At 33.1% G+C, this 20,156-nt stretch overlaps 1 protein-coding gene across 4 annotated transcripts in view; it reads left to right on the forward strand.

The window, feature by feature from the left end:
* LOC123531397 (corticotropin-releasing factor receptor 2-like) overlaps nt 1–20,156 on the forward strand; it is a 331,996-nt gene that overhangs the window by 183,099 nt on the left and 128,741 nt on the right. The gene's annotated exons all lie outside the window — the stretch shown is intronic.

A 20,156-nucleotide genomic window follows, 5' to 3' on the forward strand; every position in this document is an offset into this window, starting at 1 on the left:
GTTATTCTGCTATTCTGTTATTCTACTGCAGTTATTCTGCTATTCTGCTGTTCTGCTGGAGTTATTCTCTGCTATTCTGCTGGAGTATTCTGCTAGTTGACTATTCTGCTAGTTTTCTAACTTCGCTGAGTTTTTAAGTTATATTCATGAAGTTTTTTTTTTAATATTATCATTCTGAAATATTTCGTTTGATGTAACGGGATTAGCTTCGCATGATTATTGTTTTTATAACATTTCTAGACCCTCTTCTGCACTTCAAGAGAAAGTAAACTATGTAAAAAGGAGGTACAGATCCAATGTCATTCGTACATCGTAAATGTAGAAGCATTACTTGTTTATGGGATGAACTTTGACCCCGTTCTCGCATATATCACTGACGGAAATAAGAACAGCTCATTGAAATTTGGCGTTATTTTTTCACCTAACGCTTTTAATTGTTGTGAAATGTAGAAAATCGTACATCCTCTGACCGCAAACACAGTGAAAAAACCGCGCGATTCATTCAGCAATTTGTTCATTTCATTAACGTCTTTATGATTTTCGTGCAGTTCCGTTGACAATAGTAAAAAACATGGTCTGTTGTTTTTTCTTTCCCCTCGTTTGATTGAACGATTTTTGCACATGTACATGTGTAATACGACACACAACCATATTTTCAGCTATTCTCTGAAAAAAACATTAGTTTTCGTAATGCCGAGGCTGAATTCTGAAGAGAGGGCTCAGGTTTTGGCTATGCTTGAATGTGGGCGAACGCAGGAACAAGTTGCTAGACGTTTTAACGTCTCTCGTTCGACAATTGTGCGTCTTATTCGACGTGTTAGAGACACGGGAACGTCTATCGATAGACCACGTTCAGGTAGACCGCGTGTAACGTCAATAAGACAGGATAATTATATACGTCAGCGTCATTTACGTGACAGATTTGTGACGGCGCAATCTACGTCACGTATAGTTGTAGGTAACCGTGGACGTCCAATTAGTCGACATACAGTGAGAAATCGACTCAGAGAACGCGGAATTACCTGTCGTAGGCCCTACCGCGGTCTAATTCTAACGTTACGCCACCGTCAACAACGTCTTATTTGGGCCCGCAACCATCGCGGCCAGCGTTGGCAGAACGTAGTGTTCAGTGACGAGTCGCGTTTCAACTTGTGGAACGCCGACGGACGTATCCGTGTCTATAGACGACGCCATGAACGCTACGCAAACGATTGCGTTTTAGAGCACAATCGTTACGGTGGAGGTGGAGTAATGGTGTGGGCAGCAATCAACCATAGGTTTAAGTCCCAACTCGTCGTTTGCCAAGGTAATCTCACAGCCAGGCGTTACATCGACCAGATATTACGTCATGTAGTTGTCCTTTTATTCCGTCAACGTCAAGGATTAGTCTATCAGCACGACAACGCGCGACCTCACGTTGCACGCGTCACCAGGGACTTTCTACAGGCTAGAAACATTAATGTTTTACCTTGGCCGGTGTGTTCACCTGACTGCAATCCGATTGAACACGCGTGGGATTATCTCGGACGGCGGTTACGCCAACGTCAACCCCAGCCAGCAAACGTCCGGGAACTGGTAGCAGCGCTGCACCAGGAGTGGGCCAGGATCCCACGGTATCTGTTACGCAACTGGTACGGCTCTATGAGGCGTCGCCTTGCTGCTGTGGTTGCTAGCAGAGGTGGCCACACGCGCTACTGATTTTTCTAATGCAATTTCTCCGACCGGGCTATTAAAATTCAAGATTTAAGCATAATGCGACAATGAAATGATTTCTTATTGACCATAAATTCTTGTAAAGCATCTAATTTGCGAATGGAATTGTTCTTTTCTAATTTTGAATCACGGTTAACGAAAAATTGTACACCGAGTTTGAATGAGGCGTTTCTTTATCTCGTCAGTGTATAATGCTTTTTTTATGTGTAAATTATTACTGTACCGAATATTGATGAATTAATATTTTTAATTATATGAAATAAAGTTGTTATGCCCCGCCATTTAAAAGGGTGATGGGGAACATAACATTATCATTGTCCCTGTAGGTGCGTGCGTCTTTGCGTCCGTGTGCAAATGGTTTGTCCGGTCAGTATCTTTTGTGCATTGTTGGACTTTGAAATAACTTGAAATAAAACACCATAAATAAGAGTAAGAAACGGGACGCGTGCAAATTCAGACCCCTAGCTCAAAGTCAAGGTCACGCTTACTGTGTCAAAGAATTAATGTCCTATTTCTGTTCGCCTAATCACAATTTATGCATGTGTGCATTATCTAAAGGCATAAGTTAGGTTGTGTACATTCTGTTTATTTCGGCAAATGAAAATGCATTTGCTGAGGTATAATGGCCAACAGTAACTTACACTACAATCTTACATTTACGTGTTTTAAATTTTGAACGTACAAAATTAATGACACGGTCATCTATTCTCATATAAATATGTTTATCATTTGACTCCTTTCTAACGACCGAGCAGTTGTAGCTGTTTGAATACAACCGTATATTTTCCACCTTCTATAATTTTTATAGTGCCCAAATTACTAATGTAAAAAGTAAGTATTTTCCTAATAGTTAAATATCCTGCATTGCCCTTTACGGCCTGTTTTTGTGCATACAACACTTTTAACACACAGAATACAACATTAACTTGTTGATAATAGAAACTGCTGGAATAAAATGAGTTAGCTGAATATGAATATTTAACTTTACTTGTTATGAAAAGAGGATTATTGTTTCGAAAGGCAACGTTATATGAGATCGTGTCTGCCACATTAGTACAGTATCATTTTACAAGGCGGCATCGAACGAGCGTATCAAATTGAATGTTTTAAATCCCTATTTAATTTAAGGTTAAATATGACCTAAGCAGAAATATAATATTTGTATTATTCATTGTTATGTAGTCGCTTTTGTTTTTTACGAATGCTCACAAAAAATATATAAATTTTAGAAAAGAAGGCGCTATAATTGCTTTTATAAGTTCACCAAAAGTATATTTGATAGGTATTGTTGAGGTATTGTTGTGGGTTGTTTTACTCTCAGTCTGAAAGTATCGTTAATAGGATTTTGCCGGTAGATCTACAAGAAATACGAAAGAAGACGGCAATATTGAAATGCTGTTTAAAAGACTAAAACAAACGAAGCATGATTTTACAGTGCACATATGTCAAATCACATCGGTGTGGAAATGCATTGGTACGTACAAAGGAAACCTATAAAATTGCATAAGAAAATAAAGCGTTTTAGGCTAGATTAAGGGTCATCTGGCACAGTTATAAAACCAACCAGATTTTTATTTTATTCTGGGATAAACAGCAGATGTTACGTAATATTAAGCGAACTGTACTTATCTTACGGAATGTACTTCATAAGCCACTAAAATTCAATTTATCATTGTGACATTTAAAGCCAGATTCACATTCTTAAGCTACACAAGGATTTCCTTACTTTCCTTACTTAAGCTACAGGAATGGTCACATTTTTGTTTTAAGATAAATGTAAATGTGCGTGTCATTGTGCCATTTTGCATACACATCTAAAAGGCGAAACAGACAATACGTTGACGACTTCATTAAAAAGCTCACTAATTCATTTAGTGAAATGTTGCCGGATTATTTCAAATAGTTGAAAAAAATCATCATTAGTGTTTTGATACGGAGAAAATTGTTCAACAAGTGTAGAAAGCATCTGAACTCAGACCACTAAAGTTGCTTATTCACACCAAACTATATTCGAAATATTTATAATAGAACTGACCGCGGTCAGAAAAGGGGCATATGGGCTATGTTGACGTAACGTCAAACCTTCGTTTCATTTGATAGACAGCAGTTCATTTATTATATAATAAGCAGAACCTAAAAATAATTATTGTTCTGTATATTTTTCTAAAAGGACTCACAATTTTTTCATTATATGATTTAATCATCATTGATTGTGGCGTACATTTGTAGATAATTTTGACAGAATTATACAGAATAATGTATATGTACTAGTATGTAACAAAAAAGCATATTTGCCTCTCTTTGCTAATACAGTCTTACATGAGTGGTTCTGGTTGCTCCTCTGATAACGCGTGTGTCATTCGATCAAATTTTCATTTAAAAGTCTAATTTATTTATTTAATTATTTGCATGATGTTCGCATATAAGTCTTTGACTACACTATAAGTCTTTGACTACACTACATAATGATATTTTTAAAACTAACTATGCGACTGTTCAGTCTTAAATACGCGTTTCTGCCGAATCAGATCAATTCCGTTCTGAATGAAAATCATAACAAAACGAATTTGAAATGTTTACGTTTAATCGTATATTTGACCTTGAAATTGTAATAGTTGATGAGGATTGAAAAATATTTTTTGTTAAAGCTTTTTAAATATTTTGTTAACACATCTAAATATGTTATGGTATTTATTTTCCTTTATCTACTTACCTCTTCCATCGTTGCATTTCCAAATGAAACTTTGTTGGTATGCATTTTACTTATTTTTATCGAAGCCCAGTCTAATAATAGAATTCCAGTGTTGTTTTATTTTCTGGTCCTATGGGATCATGAATTTCATTTCAATAGATGTGTAATAGAGTTCCGCTTAAGCCGGAGCTAGGGGGCGTGAGAGGTGTTGCACATTTCATTACCTCTCATGAACAGACTCAGTCATACCGAGTCGGCTAAAATTTTGCGTGGTTGCATTCTATGCTTTCCGGGATCTTTTTACAGATTTAATTTACCATAACTGGAGACGTATTATGTAAAATATTGATTCGCAGACTTAAGTTTCATTTACATAATTGCAGGAGAATATGCACGTGCAATTTCCCCGCAAAACTTCGTTTACAAAATTGTACTTACCGGTTCTTCTTTATACACTGAGAATACGATTTTTATACCCCCACCAAACATGTTTGGGGGGAGGGGGCTATATAGGAGGTAGTGTTGTCGTCTCCCGTCCCGTCGCGTCGCGTCGCGTCCCGTCCCGTCGAGAAATCTATTATCTCAGTTATTACTAAATGGATTTGATTCAAACTTAAGGTATCCGATCCATAAATGGCTGAAATTATATGCCTGGTAACGTTATCCTTTTTGGCTGTTTTATGAAAGTTTACCATTTGGCAGTTTGAAAAACGCAAATATTAAGGAGCATAACTCAACTGGGGAGATAACTCGTACAATTCTTTCCTTTACATGAAAATGTGACATAAATAAACTAAAAATAGCCAAAGATTGTATTTCAAAATTTTATTTTGCTAATATTTCACGTGATTTCCATTCCAGATAGTAATATGACCTACAAAACACTATATTATTGAAAAATAATACAAACATTTGAATTTCAATCGAAGTTATCTGCAGATAAATAACAAAAATCTGAATCTTGTCTCGTAAAATTTATAGATAAATCACTGAAATCATTATGGATCAAGATTATTTGAAGAAGAGTTACAGACCTTTCTACATTCTTTACTTTCCTGAAACTTTTCAAAAATTAAGATAGGTGTATAATAGATGAAATAAAAATTAAAAAGTATAGGTCACCATACATTTTGAAATTTTAGGAGACAGACTATATCAAGGTAATTAATTAATTTATATGTTGCATATTTTCGGCTGTTTTTCTATCTAAACATTTAAGAGTTATGTACTCTTGCCTACAGATAAAATAAACAAGTGATATAAACGTTCCAAAGCCATATATCAAACAGTTTGCACAAAATATGAACTGGTATGAAAAACTTAACCAAGATTTGTAAGTTAAAAGGGACCATAATTCAGCCAAAATCCTTGATTGATTTAAGTACTCTTGCCTAAAACTTGACATGGTGATGGTACACAAGTGTTGAAAGTTTTAAAGCATTACCGCAAAAAGTTTTGTCAAAATTAGGAATGGTGACGCCGGCGCTGACGGCAACGCCGTGGTGGGTAGGATAGCTGTACTTATTCTTCAAATAGTCGAGCTACAAAGTGGACCAAACAAACAATTGACCAAGAAATACAAATTTAAAAAGCCCATATTCTGACAGAATACAAGCAATAGTTACGGTTCATGACCTATTCAGTCAACTAATGATGATAAACAAGTATATAACGTTTTAAGCTATAGCTCTTAAAGTATGCAATATTTAATTTAACCAAACATTTAACCAAGAAATTCCAACTTTCTAGGTACAGAAGGGGTCATAATTCTGCCAAAAAGTGACAGAATTGGGAATTATGACTATTGGTGATGTATTGATGATAAACAGGTGTACTAAGTTTCAAAGCTATAATTCTAATAGTTTCTAAGAAAAGAGGAACACAAGCAAAAATGGTAACCAAGACCAAAGCTGACAAAGATCAACACATGATGACAATACCTTGTAGATTTAAAAATGAATCAGATGTGCTAAAAAGAATTCAAAACTATCTTTTTAATTATACTATCAAACTAGGTACAATGTAAATTCTGAAATCTCCTGGACTTTCAACTGAATTCTCTTGTATAGATGCCCTGGAAGTTTGGCATGTAAGCATTGTTATAATATATTTGTATCTGATTCATTTTTGCCCTATGTTTGCAGTAAATCATCCGAGGTCTACCAACAGTTAGTTTGCAGCGTTCAGAACGTGCTATTTGCTTGTATTTTCATTTTACAAATTTCATGTCTCACTCTCCACTTGCATATATTTCCTAAGGACTTCTTTCATGCCATGGTTCCAGCTCAAGTATTATTTCAATAGAACAGAACTGCCTGAATATCATGGTTCCTACATATTTGAGGTACTTTGATAATGGCAGCTCACTGAAATGAGACAAATTATCAACATTAAGATCAAGTAGGAATATTATAAAAATGAGTTAATTTTAAATACTAAAAGCAGGAATGATGTCATATTATATGACTTATGCCCCTTGAGAATGCATAATTTATAGAATAAATTAAAAAAGTTCAAAAAGGGCATAATTAAATAAAGTATACCAACTTGTAAGTTTCATTTGAATTTAATGAAAACTGAAGGTTGAATATAGTCCAAAATGAACTGATATAATAGTTGTAATAATGTTAAGTCCCAAAAAGGGAGGGACTTAACTAAAAATAGGATCAGACAATAAGCACATGTCCACTTCATACTGATGATATATTCCAAGTTTCATTTGAAATACATGAAATATGTAGTAGAAGCAGAGGACACGATGTACAGATGTGATATAATAAAAAGGGGCATAACTCAAAAAGTAATAATCTGATATGAACATTCTGACATTATTCTTATGTTCGCTTCATGATATATATCAAGTTTCATGTCAATATGGAAGCTGTTGTACAGATCTATGTAATATTGTCAAGTCAAACGGGGAATAATTAAAAAAAAAATTTCTGTTCTGATAATATGTTAATGTTCATTTCATGTTGATGAAATATACAAGATTCATTTTAATTGGATGGAAATGGTACATCAGAAAGTACACAAGAATGTCGGTCTGATGGGCAGACAGTTCAAACAGTGCTGACACTTGACAATGGGGTGTACATAAATAAAAGCGACCTCATCAAGATGTATGAAATGCGATGAAGGATCACGCCAAATCTAAACATGTTTTTTTAAACAACAATACACTAAATTGTTGGGTAAGACAGAAGTTAGTTTTAATCACATTTTTCAACAATAAACAGCTTGATGCAACATGATCATAAACTGAAGACTGAAGCCATATATGTCTTTGGCATATCACACCACAGATAACAAAATATAAATCACTATGAATCAAAGTCACAACCCCGGCTCTTCACAATTTATATAAATCCAAAGAAAATTTTAAACTCAGGAAATTTCTCTCTTCTGTATGAACCTAATAAAGGCAAAATAAGAAATAAAAGCTACCTTTTTACGCCTTTCGTCAAGTTTCTGGTACAGTACCTGAATGGCTGCAGATTACTGACAGTTTGCTTTCAGAGAAAATAGCATCAACACGGACCATTGCTGCAAAAAATAATTCAGAATGCTTTAAAATATGTACATATATAATAAGACATAGTTCGTTATACATACAGGATGATTGTCATCTTACATCCAGGGTGTAAGAGAGAGTTTTCCAGCACTGATGAAAACATCATAGACTCGCGTAACACAACCAAGTTTTTTGTGTGAGTCAGTTGGTAGGGATTTTTTTTTTTTTTGCATATAATCATATAGGGAAAAAATGTCCAGGGAAAAAAAGTTGGGTCACAGCGATTTTCACAGGTAGGTCGTGTTACCAGAAACTAATGATTTTTTAAAGATAGCCTTATATACATTTTATTTCAGTCAGAAATGTAGCAAGCCATTTAATGGATTTACTGGGATATATTTGCAGATGTTAAACACTAAATGTGTTTACCATATATTATAATGGTTGGCAGTGTGCATTACTCTGTTCTAGGTCCGGTAAAGGGATGCCTAATCTATCATTTCTTTAAAATGTATAATAACAATCATCAAGGTTGTAACAGTAGCACAAAAAAATATGGAAGTCAATGCAAATGTTATACTAGAGAATAAACCGAGACTGTATGTAATTCACACTTCTGTGTAAAAACTGAAACAAACTTAACAAATCCTCGGTTCAAGAAAACTTGTTCAGATATAAATTATTATATCATTATAAATTTATTGACATCACAAATTTTTATTTAGTAGCGAAAACATATTACACATATTACAGAAGCATTCCATCTTTTCAAAACATAACAAACATTAAAATAAACGCAGACATATCATAGCATAGATAAGATGCACCTCAATCTATAAAATTAAACCAATAACAAACCTTTTGAGGTCTAAAATAACTCTTTTCGCAACTTCTTTATTTAACATTGACGCTTACAAATGGCGCACAGCCACCAAAGGGCTGTAACCAATGCAGTAACAGCTTTGTACATGAAGCTTGTATTAATTTTTAACATCAATACAGAAACAGTACAACAGTCCCAGTAGTTTAAATTACATTCAAATTCGAAGAATTATCAATTATTATATTCAACACAATTCATATATTTTATCAAATCCTATTTTAAGATCTTTGTTCATCAAAATAACATGCTTACTACTTCGTGCTGCAGTGCATCTGAAATTTTTGGTTTGGCCTTTGGGGAAAGGAAGTGACTAGGGATTTGGTAAACGAACCTCAAGACCCGGAGTCTAGAGGTCTGATATTCAATATACATGTACTATTTAATGCTGTATTATCAGTGTCAGGGCTGTTTCCCGTATAAATCTACCTGCGTTAAAAGGAAGCAGTTCCAAAGCAAAAAAGTATGTTTTTTTCCTCAATTTTGAACTTTTAATTCCCAATTAGTATTAATACTGAGAACTGTTTATAAAGGGGAGACTATATTTATTCGATAAATGCCTCCGATTATGTACAGCGTACAAATTCCTATTTATTATTTATCGAATTTGCGATCGTACTTTTCCAAGGACTTAAGAATTATAAATACTTCTGTTTCCTGTCACTTACAATGCATTTAAAATGACAAGAAAAATACGAGAGCAAACTTCTGAAATCATCTCCCGTTTTTAAAGATAAAATATAGTCTCCTCTTTGTAAATACCATTCTCAGCATTCGTATTGATTACCGGACCTCTAGACTCCAGGTCTAGAGGTACGGTTACCGGACCCCTAGCCACAGCCTTGGGGAACATAGCCTGTTTTGTGGTACTGTACCATTTGACACGCACTTCGACTATATACCTGTAGGAATGTTCATGAATTTATACATATAATCTCATAAACATTTAATCTATTGACTTTTTACAAGCAAATAATAAAACACCTACCTTAATCAAGCGTTTCGTGGAAATCGTTGTTTTCGATGCCTACTTTTTCTATATCATCTGAATCTGATCATTATACATGTCGAAATGTTCCACCTTATCACCCACATCACGTGACCCAAGGTGCATAAATCGGACACGAATTTTTCGTTAATTATGCCCCCTTTTACTTAAAATTTAAGGTTAATTTTGAAGCATTTTCACTATATTTCAATTATTACTAAATCGATTTGATTCAAACTTAAAACTGATATTCCACTTTATCACCCGCATCTTGTGACACAAGGTGCATAACTCTGACACCAACTATTCATGAATTATGCCCCATTTTACTTAGAATTTAAGGTTAATTTTGATGCATTTTCACTATTTTACTAAATGGATTTGATTCAAACTTAAAATAGATCTTTCACCTTATCACCCGCATTATTTGACACAAAATGCATAACTCTGACACCAATTTTTCATGAATTATGCCCCTTTTTACTTCGAATTTAAGGTTAATTTTGTTGCATTTTCACTATATCTCAGTTATTACTATATGGAATTGATTCTAACTTAAAATAGATGTTCCAACTCATCACCCACATCATGTGACACCAATTTTTCATGAATTATGCCCCCTTTTACTTAGAATTTAAGGTTAATTTTGATGTATTTTCACTATATAATTATCATTCTGGTTGGCTTAGAGCCAAAGGGAAGTAACCTTTTTTAACTTTTGTACTGAGTTACTTCCCCTTAAATTCCAAGAATTAGTCTATTTTTAGAAATTCTATTTTTAGATTTTCAATATTTTAGGTATTTTTCTAACTTTTTTTATTATTAGTCCTATGTAAAAAGTAAAGACATTTTTCTGTGGTAACATGTGTCGATAAGACATTTTGTATTTTTGTATTCATTTTTAGTGTATCTTTAGTATTAGAGATTTTTATATTAACCTCATTCCTCATCCTGGGCACATATACCAGTATTACTTACATGTGCCGCAGAAGCCAAAGATGAAGTACACCAAAGACGAGTAAAAATTTTCTTTAAGTAATACGTGTTTTTACGTTTTATATTATTCTAAGTATTTTTAAAATTTCTTATGGTTGCCATTCTTCTGTGACAAGACCGTATGGTGGGGGTATAAGTCACTCCTGTGACAGTTCTAGTTCTGTTTAGAAAAATGTTAAAGACTGCATAAATTTGGCCTTCATTTAGAACCGTTCTTGTGACGCAGCCACGTAAACATTAGCCCTAGCCAATCCATGGACAAAAGGTTAAAGCACTGTGCGTCAAAATCGACATTACATTTTCTTTTGATAACAGTTTGTCAAAAACGGTAAACAATGTAAGATTTCCGCAATATCACGTTATTTTTTGTTTCGCAGACTTCTATACTACTCTGATTTTTACTTTTAAATGTACGAGGCAATATCCCCATTAGCAGACTTCTTATAGCGCTTCTCTGTCTCATAAAGAAGGGCAAGTGTGAGCTCTTTAATTTCATTCCAAGTCATTGCTGTTTGGGAAAAAGAAAAATAATGTCATCTTGTTCAGATCCTTACGTTATTTTTGATCAGACAATTGATACTTGGAAGAGATGAATTATGGATTCATGAAACCTTTCGATATATATCGGTCGGTAAGAGTGAGCATTTGATATCTCGAACTGACTGATCTCGGTTAGTTTTTTTTTTGTTGTTGTTGATGTTTTTTTGTTTAAAAGGACAATGCATCAGCCTCAAAACGGAGGTACAAATGTAAAATTGTCTCAATCACGTGCAAAATGTTGGAAATGGCTATTTTGAAATCAACATTTCTATGTACTCACTTTACTTACCATTAATACATTATTGTTTATAATTCTTATAATCATTTTATAATATTAAAAGATATGAAAACGGAAAATAATATTAATACATGAGCAAATTTGTCAACACTTCACTAAATGATTGTCATAGTTCTCACATAAGATGTTGATTCGGCTCAGAATATAAACGTGTGTATGTGACTTGGTCTCTTGGATTCATCATCCAATTCGCGTATTCATAAAATGAACTTGATCTTAAATTCAGAATGCACGTCATCTTTCAAAGTGTCGTTTTTAGATAAGCACATATTGTGCACGGTTGGCAAAAGTGTATTATCAAAATTTTAAGAAAGCATGCCTCACTCAAAATACATAAATGTGTATGTGAGTTCTCATTAAGAATAAATAACACCTTTTTTCAACATTAAAGTTACTGTAGAATTTGATTACGCCTTCAGTTGATTTTTCAAAAGTTACGAATATAATTAGAAACTTAGGTACATAATTACTAAAGGTAGAGTTTTTGCTAAACTGAATTGAAAAATATAATGACTTCAAAAAAGTTTTCATAATGGGAATCTATCGGAAAATCACAATTTTGATAACATTTTCGCGAATGTGATAATTTCTACTTTGTAGATTTAAATGAAATTTCTCGTAGTCATCTACACATATGAACTGTAATATGGTAAAATGTATAGGTCCCTTTGTTTTATTTTACATATTTGCCCATGTTTAAAGAGATCCGGCTTTTCAAGTTAAACCAGGAGTTATTAAACTGTTCAGATGTTTAATATCATATTTTAACTTAAAAAAGATAGCAACGTTGCCGTTGTAATAAATGTACACAACGGTTGCAATTAATTTATTAAACGATTTCTACTTCAGTACGCCGGGTCCAGGCTTTATTTTACATTTTCAAACAAAAATAACGTTAGGCCATTACATCTCGTTCATTAAACGTGCAGAACTATTAATTTAGTTATAAAATGAAAAAATTTTAAATCGCTTAATGTGTTTTTGTTATTTTGATATGTTTGATTCAAGTTGTAAGTCTTAGAGATAAATTGGAATTTGAAAGGAAGCAGTCTGTGTTCCCCTCCTCAATGTATGTTTAATGTGTAAGCAAACTTGTTTAGCAGTGCTGGTTTCGATTTTATTCGAATAATTCTAGCACTAAAGCATGTACTTTAAATAAATAAACGCCCAGTACTAGTAATGGGAAACCAGGAATAAGTCCATTACTACATTATCTGTCTTCCTGAAATTATGCAAACGAAGCGGGTCTCATATGTATATGCAAATAAAGACTAAAAACTGTGCCGACCGATCGTATTTCAAAAGAGGCGTTTAATGCCTTCTGCATATGAATATTATACGTATTTCCATGTCTATCATCACTTCTACTGCTAAAAAGGATCTAGCTGTTAAAAGGATTGAAATGTGAGCAAAGAAGTGGAACGTCTCTCATGTTTCATTGACTTAACTAAAGTATTAGTCAGGTGAAAACCGTTTTACCTGATATATATCAGGTCGCATATCAATAAGAAAGATTTAAGAGCCTTTGATTAAAAATATTTAGCAGAAATATAATGTTATATGTCGATTAAGCTTTTATTCTCTATTCCGTGTTGTGTTCTCATTTTTAATGATGCACGTATTGCACGCCTGACAATTAAATGAAAAACTAACACTTAATATACAGTCATGTGTATGACTTAAATGATGCAATGTGAAAATCTTCACGGAAATGTAGACATCTTATTTCAACACTTTTTATTACAAAATAAAAGCTGGCGTTAAGTATTTTTGTTTGTGAGTGATGTATTTACATTTCACGTATCAGTAATCACATTAATTTTTATTTCGACTCTTACGTTTAAATCTTTCCGTGCAAAACGTCGATTCCAAGAGCTAATAATAAGATACGACAATTGAATTTTGTTAGATATTAACGACTTGTACTTCTCACTTTTTTCATGCAAATCATGTATAATTACCATCATGGAAACACAAAAGAATACAGCTATTTTGTGGCGCGTCTTTAAAGGCAAGGAACACTGAACACGAGAAAAAAATTTTCAACCAAAAGTTTGAATCCACCTGTTTTGGTCCATTTTTACAGCACCGAGAATTATATTTGATGTTAAAAACGCGCGTTCAAAGCATAAACAAACTAAACATAAGGCTTTTGTAATTATGCATAAAACAGAGAATCTTCAACTGGCTGCAGCACACACTGGCAGGCTTTTAAAATTTGTTGAAGAACATAACAGTTTGATAAGAGATCAGACGAGAAGTGATTTTCATGTTTGACCCACACAACATATTTTCGTGGCTCCAAGTTAGACCTCGAACTGTAGTGATGGTGTATGACCTAAGTTCTATAACAAATTTGAAAAAGCAATTATTTCATAAAAAATCACTATCAACAATAATATTTTGTGATCTCAGCAAAATCGATGCTTATCAAAGTTCAGTGAAAATGCTCTAGTGCCAGTGTTAAAAAAGTACCCGGAAACGTGCTCTTAAGCCTTTTCTGGACTAACTTTACTAAAATTCGAAAGTACGATAGATAAGAACATATTGGATGTGAAATCTGAAGTTACAGATTTCAGAACTTGAACATTATGTATTTACAGTTTCAAAGAAAGGAAATCAGTCCAGCTCTTGATTACAAGTGGTTAAATATTTCTCACCTTTGATTGCTTTTCTACAGCTCACAAATAAAGGTTTTTCAATATTATTACAGTAATATGGATGAAATAGAACACTGTACTTTGATGCACCTGTCAATATGATGGAGCACTTTAATTTTCAAAATGTAACTGAATGTTATTGCTTTCTGATATCTGAACCGCGTGCCGTTCATTTTCCTCTTTCATTGTTTTTTTTTTTTTAATTCAGAACATAAACTTTATCACATATCACACCGACTTTCAGGTGATGACTAATACAAAACGGCTGTTTGATATTTTAACGATACCACATTGACGTTATTGTAACTGGCGAAACTTTGCTGTTCATGTAAATTTTCACCTAAATTAAGCAAGCGTACCTTAAAAAGTAAGTACGCGTTTAGAAAACACAAAACAGAACGAGAGACAATACTTGACTGGATATGGTTTCCATGGGACATGCATTTATTTGCTGTTCGTCCAAAGAATCAGTATGTCAACATGTCAGCTTTAAATTCCAATAATATTATACGATAACAGTTTCATTATTTTTTCATGAAATGTTAAGGGCACTTTTCGTGATATCTATTGAAAACCACTCATGACTGAGAAACTATTTTAATTCAACTTTTATGCAAATGTCATTTTATCCATAAACATTAAACCATACTGTAACCTGATTGGACGAAATACTTACATGTGCAATGATCGAAGCAATAAGTAAAATCTTAGATGTAAAAGAATAAGAGCAAGTAATAAGAGACATTCCTTTGAATTTTATATCAAATAGGGACGGATAGGATGGTTTCAACTCAAGAATAATAAGCAGTTAATATACGACTCGGTTGTACCTTTCAAATTGTCTCAAAAGCACCTACTAGTTGTGTAATTGCGGCACGAAGGCTTTAGCCCGAGTGCCAGTATGATACTACAGTGAGTATTTTTGTCATAAAAACCAGCAGACACGCCCTACACATGTATTGACCTTATTATAACATTTCCATACTATATTTTTATCCTTCCAACTTACTTTAAACATACTGATTCCAATAAATTTCACTAACTTTTAAATTCTAATGCTATTCCACACTCCACACTCAATGTTAATTATAAGCTGGACATTGACGTCAAAATGCGTGGACGTTACGGATACTCGGGGATATTATGATTACGGCGAGTGAGGCACGCGTCTCCATTATCGGTCTCGCAACGACGGCTCAATGGTTTACTTTTACTATTTAATGTAACGTATATACGTAATAAGTATGCGAAGGATAAATAATTTGCCAGATTTTTTCATCCAGAATTTACAATAAAATGTTTTCTTATGCATAATATTATTTTTGTATATATTTATCCTGATATGTTGACTAGCTGACAAGTTAGTCTTAAGTCGTGTTGAGCGACCTGTGGAGTTTCCACTTTTTTATTTAAAACTATAAATAGTTTACTATGTGAGCAAACAGTTTGAATAGTGACCATCATTACGGAATTTTACCGACTTTAACAAAAAAAAACTAGCCGTTTATGGTATCTCAGAAGATTTAATACCGTAAGCGTTACTCGTTTCTAAAATAGATAATCGAAATTGCTATTTCCGAATGTTCTTTTAAAATCAAGTGACATATAGAAGTTAGAAGTGATACGTTGAAAGTTCTCAATATGAATCTAAGGCTTAAAGATGGAAACATTGCTTTCATGTTTAGGGTTTTTCAAGATCTCAAAGTTTAGGCATTATATAAAATGGATTTGAGACCACAGTATTGATGAATGTAGGCGAACATATCTGCAGTTTCAAAAGGAAATTCAAAAATGCCGTTTGTTTGTAACATACACAGATGTTGCAAAATTTCTATAGGCGTATTCAAATAGCAATTAAGGTCATATCAAAGACATTTTATTTCTGATGACGATACAAAAGATATATTGTTTTAGCTATATATGGATGCAATTAACAATCTGTCAACGGCATTGTGAAATTTGTTTTTTGTGCATTAATGTCAATATCGATGTTATTATTTTATGACATAAGACGTATTTAGAAATAACGCTGGTTAGCAATACAAACGAGAACACTACTTCTTTCGCCATCCTCTCTTTAATATAAATTAATGTAGATTTTCCGGCCTGAATCGTCGGCTTCTGCAAAGAGCCTTGTTTGAAAAAGCCTTATTTTGTTGAATGGATTCTATACTCTAAATTGAGCTAATGGAATTAATTCAAGTTCGTTTTTACAAAGTTAACACAATAATATAATAATACCAATAACTTTTTAGGGAGGATAACATACTTGGCCATAGCCAGTCTAACATATGATCCTCTAAAATAATAATTCAAAAATTCTATCCTAGTAGTGAAAGACGTACTATGAACAAGTTAATAACTAGTGACATTAGTGGAATAAACAGTGTGTAGTAAAATGAAAAACATTTGAAATGTAGGCAATAACAGAAGATAAAAGTATGCACAATTGGTTAAAGAATATATGTAAGGTGTACAATGTAATTTGTGAAACTGTTATGTTAAAGCGTTGGATTACATTTAAATAGCAATACTATGATTTATCATGTCGGCATGAAATTAAACACATGTAATAACAGTAATAGACATAACATAATATCATATGAAAATGTTAACACTGTATAAAGAGAGCAAAACCAAGAAGGTAACAAAAATATGCTGTGACAGCAATGTTTATAAATGTATGGAACTTACAATGTCTGAGACCTCATTACTGGGAAAAATGAACAGGCCTAGGTTACATGATATTGTGGGTTGTGTAGGTCAGAGAAATAGAATACATAAATCAGGAAATGCTGAAATGAACACCATCACACCACCATTCCCTGTGAGGGTATTTTATCCCTATTGCTTGATATTAATACTTAAAAGTCTTACATGGTAAGACAAAAGAGTATTGCAAATTTATGCTTAATAAGCCTTTACGGAAATGGTATCTATTCTTAAAAGAAAATAGTAGAAATCAGAACAAGACTTGTCGAAATAAAATGCGCCCTTATGCAGTGAGGTGGAATGTTTACTTAAGGTAAATTAAAGTATAATGATTGAATACTAAATAAATCTTCTAAAAAAATTTTAAACCGAAAATTGCATGGGAAAGGAGTGAAGAGGTTGTAAGTGAAGATTTTTATAATTCTGGACGAAAAACTGATTTGTTCAACAGGTATATACAAACGCAAAATTTTCAGTATGTATCATTATAGGCACATACTACCTGTTGAATTTCAATTTAAAAAGTTGAAAACAACTAATTTCCCTTTCCTTTCTTTATGTACACTTTTTTAAATAATTGACACACATGTTTCACCATGTTCACAGTCAACCAGGTAGTTTATCTTCGTTTTATATTCATGGACATTTGATTAAATGCACATTCCAAACAATAGTAAACACATTCGTGAAGTTTAGAGAAAATTTCAGTCAATTTCGTAGATCTATCTTTGACGTTGTTATAATATTATGCAAAGTTATACGAACGGATAAGTCTGTCAAATATATTGTATCATGTGATGGAGGCCATACCTGAGACGTTCGGTGATAAAAATAAATTTATTTATTGTTGGATCTGTACTGCAATACTATTGGCAGTAAAAACATACTACCAGTCAAACCTTTTATTCTATGAACAGAGAAAAAATATTGTCAGGTTCTGAAACCTACGTTTTATTTGTGTGATGTTTTAATTTACTAAGTACAGATAACATTATAAACAATATCATTGATTTTTTTCTTTCGTTTTATTTTATTTTTAATTCATATCTTATATCGCATTGTCTCAGTTAATCTAATGAAACGCATAACCTTTTGAAGATATGTTTTGAACTTTGAAAAAGGAAATTAAAGAGAGACGTTATGATGTTTTGTATTACCAAATGCATACTATGAAAATATTTATTATTGTTGCTTGATTTCGTAACAAACACATTTAACTTTTTCTTGATAAAAGAAGTATGGTATTCAATATTAATTTAAAACACAGAGACGGAATTGAAGCGTTTTCAGTATTTCGTATAAACATGCCTCATGTTTTAGTATTATAATAAAAATACAGTAATGTGTAAATCTGAAAATGTAAGAAAAATGAGCAACATAAACAATGATATAATTTGCGTCCTGAAATCGAAATCTCCATACATAAACTATGTCCTTACAGTGTGTTTTATTTGTCATAATGGAGTTATTATTGTATGTGTATATTTGCAAGATGCTTAGTTTGAAGCAATAGGAAAACTGAGAAAACAACATACAGTGAGTACTGTCACCAGGTTCTAGATTGTCTGGGAAAACCCCCCTGATAACTAATTGCGTTGAATCCTAACCTATGACACTTTATGCATTTGATCACTGATTTGAACTTGCCGCCTGAAACAAACGTTGTCTAAAAAGGTAATGTTTCATTTTTTCAAAGCATCATTGCATTCGATAATAATTCAGCCAGTAAAAAGTGATATGGTCATGTGCTTGAGATTTTGTTAGACCGATTTAAAAATGTTGATTTTAATAATGGTCTTCAGTTGGAAATTTAGACTTAGGAAGACATTCCGCGTGTAGAAAGACGAAGTAGATTTAATGAATCTAAACCTTTTGTGAATCAGTTTGGCAAATAAAATTAAATTGCATGTCCGTATGCTAAATGTTTTTCTCTTCATATATATAAATTTAATCAGTTCAATTTAGCAAATCAAAGGTGCGTGTCCGTGAGCGCAACATTTCACAGTTCGCTAAATAATATTCTACATTGCTGTTGTTACGTCTAAGGGTAACAATTGCTTATTACTTAAAGTACTAAAAGTAATATAAAAACAAACCATCAACTATTAACAATAGCATAATCTGTTTTCAAATTTAACAACTTATATACCTTGAAAATGTTAACTGACCGCCAAGTGTCCTGTCCTGGTCAATATTTAAATCCAATCAGTATTAATTCAAAATTTCATTCAAAGAATATAAATCCTCTCTTTAAATCCGGAAGATTTTTCAGATGTCTCTGTAGGTTCTGTCCTGTCATCTGACAACCTTCTAATTAAAGCATCATGGAAGGTTCCAGCACTTTCATGTTTAGCCAAGAATAAAAAGAATATTTTGGAAAAATTCCAGAATAACCCATACTTTAAAATGGTGTAAACACCCCATTTATGGAACCTTCTAGAAAAGAATAGTCGCTTAATTACTTATTGACATACTTAATGTCTCAAAATTAAGACAAGCTTATCATTAAATAATGAGTCATCAATATTACAAACATGATAATAAAATGAAGCAGAATGGAGAATGACATATACATAAGACTGTATATGCTTTTATTTTGAGTTATTTTACAACAAAATTTATCTATTGTCAAACTTGACCTTATGAAGCTTAAGAAAAACCAATAGCACACTATCTGGCTGTTCGACACTTAAAACACAGGATATAATAGATCCCCGTCAATAGTTCTACCCTACGTTTCACTCTGCGTTTTTTTTTTCAGTGATGACGTGACGTCATCACTTCTTTTTAATAAAACGTGCAGAGTACAGAGAACTACCCTTAGCCTGCTGGCGGCAATTGATACTACCTTTGCGACCAGTGCAGACTAAGATCAGTCTGCATATCCGTTCAGTCTGATTATGGTCTGCACTGTTCGCCATTCAGTCGGTATCTTTTTTGGTAAGCACCCCTTTTAACAGTTAATGGTACTGTCCAAATTGAAAGATGGACAAGTTCATTACAGAAATTTAGCAGGGTACACTTCCGATAAGGAGAGGTAAAACAAAGTCTCATCATTCCTATTTCTCTTACAACATTCCCATTTTTATATAGTTTCAATTCGTATTCTTTTCATTGTAGGTGTTTTGTTTCGGAGGATCGTTTGCTTTTAATTAAACCAAGT

Source organism: Mercenaria mercenaria, chromosome 11, assembly GCF_021730395.1.
Source record: "Mercenaria mercenaria strain notata chromosome 11, MADL_Memer_1, whole genome shotgun sequence".
Classification (NCBI taxonomy): Eukaryota; Metazoa; Mollusca; class Bivalvia; order Venerida; family Veneridae; genus Mercenaria; species Mercenaria mercenaria.